Raw genomic sequence first — 4983 nt, 5'->3', positions numbered from 1 at the left:
CCAAATATCTCTCTCTCTTTTTTTAAATCATTAAATATTAAATAATATTTATAATTTCACTACCATTTCAATCTCGACTTAAGACTCAGAACCAACTCCAGCAGCAGCAACATTACTCACAGTTTCAAAATTCATCTTTTCCAAAATAATTGCAAATATTAAAACAAGTATTATACAATCTGACTTAGTCAAACCATAATCAAACAAAACAAAACACAACAAACAAAAAAAATCTGCATCAGATTTCAAGTTTATCAAAACAGTAAAATTCAATCAAAGCAAACAAACCCAAACTTATCTAAATCTTTGATCTGATACAAACCTAAACTTATGCTAATGTTTAATTTAGTCATGCACATTATTTTGTAAATATAAGTGAGATAGAAAAGGATAAAAAATTCAAAATATTAACAAGCTAAGCCAACATACCAGATTAACAGCGGTGACAACTAGGACCGAGGAGGAGAGGAGCAGCGGCAATAGCCAGACAACAGACTCAGAGAGGACAAAGGAGCAGCGCTGATGGCCAGGAGCCCAAGACTGACGAGCAGCAGCGATGATAACTAGACGAAGCAGCGGCGGTGGTCAGGACGACCGAGGAGGACCGAGGTGCAGTGGCGAGTCAGCGAGACAGCGACGGTGGTGCCAGACTGCAAGGTGCAAGACTGTGAGCTCAAAGCCTGACGATGAGATGGTGGCGAGATGGCATGACTCATGAGCATGAGCATGAGTGGACAAAAAATGGGCCAACAACAACGGCAACGACGTCAGATAGGGATGCTGGACGTAGCAGGGTTGGTGGTGGCTGGGGTCTGGGGGTTGTGTGTGGACAGTATGGTCACTGGTTGTGTACTGATGTAATTGTGAGTGTGAGAGATAGTGTGAGTGTTTTGTGTTGTATTCAAGTCTGAAAGAGAGAGAGTGGAATTATGATAGAGTTTTCTTTTTGGATCGGGTCGGGTCGACCAGAAATTTGTAAAAAAAAGCACCCCTGACGAAAAAAATGTTGGGCCCAACCCGTCCCGCCGAAACCCACCAAAGCCCACGTTTAAGTGGTGCGGGTTAGGTGGGCTTTTTAGGTATGGCAGTTTCGAATTTTCAACCGGGGCCGCCTTTTTTGGCGAGTTATACGAATCGATCTGGCGGACTTCAGCCCGTTTGCCACTCCTAGCCGAGAGTGTCAGAGTGATAGAACTACTAGTTCCAAGCCATTCTTACATCAAGTTCTTCATTAAAGTTCAAGGATAACACCTCCACTTCTCAAGAATACAAGAATCAAGATCATTCCTCTCATCATCTTCATTTATCACTTGAAATCTTCTAAGGTTAGTAAAGAAAATCTCTTAAAATTTATTCTCTTCGCAAACGGTTTCTTGGAGAGGTTTTCTTAAGAGATTTTGTTGCTTTTTTCGTTGATTATCAAGTCTTACTTAGAAACTTCAAGGAGATTTTTTATTAATTGCTGTGTTGTTGTTATTTAAGTGATTTCTTGTGTTAAAAAATCTTAAGGAGTGATTTGAAGAGGAAGTAAGAGTTAGGATTAGATAAAATTCTCATTTTTGCAACCCTTTGGCCGATTGCTCTTGATGATGATTTGGTGGGGATTTGATGATTTTTGGTTGTCTTGAATGATGTATAAATGATGACAGCTTAATGAAAGAATAATATGATGCTTGAATATAAAATTTTGATGAATATATACATGAATGTATGTATGGCCGAAAGTTTAAAGCTCTTGGACTAAGATTATAATTTTATAAAAGTTGTAAATGAGCAAAAGAATCATAAAAGTGAAGTTAAGAAATATTAAAGATGAAAGATCAAAAAATTTGAAGAAAAGAAATAAATAGATTTATTAAAACAAGATTTTACCCTTAGAAAAAAACATATGATATTTTGGCATAAAAAAAACTTTAGTAAAATTCAAGAATAAAGGTGTAAAAATAACAAAATAACAAAACAAGAATGACAAATCAGTGATAAAATAGTAAATTAAGCTAAAAAGGGCTAAAATCATAATTTAAGAAAAGTATTTTAAGATAAAATAGTAAATCTAGAGACATAAGGAGAAAATTAGTAATTTTGATAAAAGATAAGACTAAAGATAATTAATTATGAAACTAGGGATAAAATAGTCATTAGAAAAAAAGTAGACAATAATTATGTAAAACAAGGATAAAATGATCATTTTAGTAAAAATCTAACGTTAAAATAATAAAAATAAAAATAAAAATAGAAAATTAAGGGTAAAATGATAATTTACAAAAGCATATAAGGCTAAAATAAGGAAATCAAAGAAAAGAAAATTTAAAAGTCTCAAGAAAAAAGAAAAAAAATATAAAAAGAGATAAGACGGTAATTACCAAAAAGACTAAGGACAAAAAAAAGAGTCCCTTGGAAAACAAAGAGAACTTCATTAACTTTATAGGAACTTTCTACGGTGGGGAAAGTATTTTCTGGTCCTTGATGGATCAGGTAATAAAATAAATTAATAAAAAATATTGGGACCGGTTCACAAATAATAAAAAGTTCACAAATAAACTTACATTAATATGTGGGGTAAATTTGAATGTATGGGTAAATTGGATTGGGGTCGAGAATAGAGAATTTTAATCCAGGCAGAGCTTTAATGGCCCTCCCAAAAATCGTCCACCAAGAAAGTCTCCGGCAACAAACGGCTGTTTCCGGTGAATTCCATCACCAAAGATTTGAAACGATCGAATTCAGAGATTGAAACTTGATGAAGTCCTGCTAGCAGGTTCTACATAAGATCATGAAGAAATGATTGATCTCCATGTTCCCATCAACCCTAATCCTAATCAAGAAAGGATTCATCTGATTCCCATTAATCAGCTCAATCCCCTGATCCCACTCTCAATACTCCTCTTTCTTCATCAAAAACCCTAATATTCGCATAATCAATTATGATCATCAACTCTTCTCCCTTCATGAACTCCATCCTTGTCCTTCAGAACCTTCGCGTATTCAGTCCTGGCTTGAATCCTTTTAATCCCTGTTGCGTCGCTCATCACTCTCGCTAATTTCCCCCTTTATACGTCTATTACTCTTGTCTGTTCCCTGCTGTTTCCTGCGAAAACAAAGAATAGTCGTTTTGGGGATTTGTATTTTAGGGTTTTTTTTTATTGGATCGTCGTTTTTATTTTGGGGGTGTCGTTTTTGGGTGTTGGAGTGAGAAGAGATGCTGGAGGCGCAGCCAGTGTTGTTCAGGAGAATCCCGTTGAGGAGGCGCATGCTGAAGCCTAGCGTTGGTACAGAAGATAGAGGTTGGACTTCTCTTCATGTTTGCGCCCGCAAAGGTGATCTCAAACTGGTGAGTTTCTTCAGTTTCATCAATCCCTCTTTTATGTTGTTGTTGCATAATTTCTATCACGTGAGACTCTATTTTCGGTGCCTAGGAAAAATATAGAGAGGCTTCACGATGAGATGCTGAGATACTTCAAAGTTGTTTGTAGGGAGAAGGACCCCAATAAGGCAAAGGACCTGAGGCAAAGGACCCCAATAAGAGGGAGATGAGCCTTGAGGAGAAACACAAGTTGGGTATTGGGTTGCAGAGTTTTCCTCCTGAGAAAATGGAGCAGGTGATACAGATCATAAGGAAGAGGAATGGGAATCTGAAGCAGGACGAGGATGATATTGAGCTTGATATTGAGGCTGTTGACACTGAAACCCTTTGAGAACTTGATCGATTATTGACCAATTGGAAGAAGATGATGAGCAAAATTAAGCGGCAGGCACTACTTGTCAACTTGAACAACAACAATGCAGCATCCAATAAATCCAATGGGGTAAAAGCCCTCTCATTTTTTGTGCATTTATCTGTTGAATGAGTTGGACTTATTTTATATAGCATCGTACTTATTTTCTTACCATATATACTAATTTGTTACTGTGATCAAATGGACAGGAATTGACTCCAGCAGTTCAAGTAGTGATTCTTCTCTAGTGGTACTAAATTTGCTTCTAGCTGTTATTTGGTTTGTTCTTGAGACAATTTGTTAGCAGAGAAACTTAAAATTTACTCTTATTTTAATTTTTGCAAATTCAGATTCAGCGAGTTGCTCAAGGAGTGATTCTGAAGCATGGCCAATGTGTGGTGTTCTGCTGAAGAAAATGATTTGCTTCACGGCTTCTTTTGAGTGTGCAGCTTCAATTCATGGACTAGGTGTGTGCTTTTGATTCTCTTTATATCTCCTTCGCTGCAATGCTTTAATTTTTTGCAGATGGAATGATGGCTAAATTTGTGATTGCATTGTTATTTCAGGTAGTGTTGCTGTGAACATGGTTTGCTGTTTCATATTGGATGGATTTTTGGTGGCAGCACAACTGCTAGAAGTGGTTTGTGGTGTGCATTATTTTGTAAAAATGATTTCTAATACTGAAGAGCTAATCAAAACAATGGTAGGCCATAAATTAGAGTGCAATGTGGTGAAAATCTTAGTTTAGTTCCGTTAGATTAGTTAGAAATTAGTCACCAAAAAAAAAAGATTAGTTAGAAATTAGGATAATAGATTAGGGAGGATCAATGTGTTTGAGTTCACCTTGTACACATTACTGCTACAGTAAATAGAATTATCCTCGATGGAGATGGCCTTTAATCAAAATGATATGTATCTTACTTGTTGGGATCGACAATTGATCAGATTAGAGATTTAAATTTTGTATGTACCACAGACTTTAATGATTCATTATATAATCACCTATTCTTTCAAGGGAGGTGTAAAAAGATGGACTAGAAAGAAAGGGTCATTTGGTGTTGAAAATGGATTTTCGAATGCTCTGGTAGCTGCTTTGGCGGTGGACACTGTTGGGTGTTGAATGAGACGACCAATATTAAAAATAGGGAAAACTTTTTATAAAATAAAATTGATAATTTTCAAAACTAATAAACGTTATTATTAGTATTACTAAGTACTAACATTGTTGGAATATGCTAACTTAAGCAACTTGGACATAGAAAATTAC

General features: G+C 36.0%; 1 long non-coding RNA gene across 4 annotated transcripts; it reads left to right on the top strand.

Moving 5' to 3' along the window:
• On the top strand, positions 2562 to 4682 carry LOC107604957. 4 transcript variants are annotated; one of them, XR_002349200.1, is made up of 5 exons: positions 2562 to 3331; positions 3428 to 3806; positions 3926 to 3966; positions 4067 to 4183; positions 4283 to 4682. It is a non-coding gene; the product is annotated as an uncharacterized LOC107604957 (long non-coding RNA). The 4 variants fall into 4 exon arrangements; XR_001612437.2 differs by having other exon boundaries at positions 2563 to 3331; positions 3464 to 3806; XR_001612436.2 differs by having other exon boundaries at positions 2563 to 3331; positions 3417 to 3806.

Source organism: Arachis ipaensis, chromosome B06 (genome assembly GCF_000816755.2).
Source record: "Arachis ipaensis cultivar K30076 chromosome B06, Araip1.1, whole genome shotgun sequence".
Classification (NCBI taxonomy): domain Eukaryota; kingdom Viridiplantae; phylum Streptophyta; class Magnoliopsida; order Fabales; family Fabaceae; genus Arachis; species Arachis ipaensis.
The sequence above is the reverse complement of the archived record's forward strand: the minus strand, read 5'-3'. Positions and strand labels throughout refer to the sequence as shown.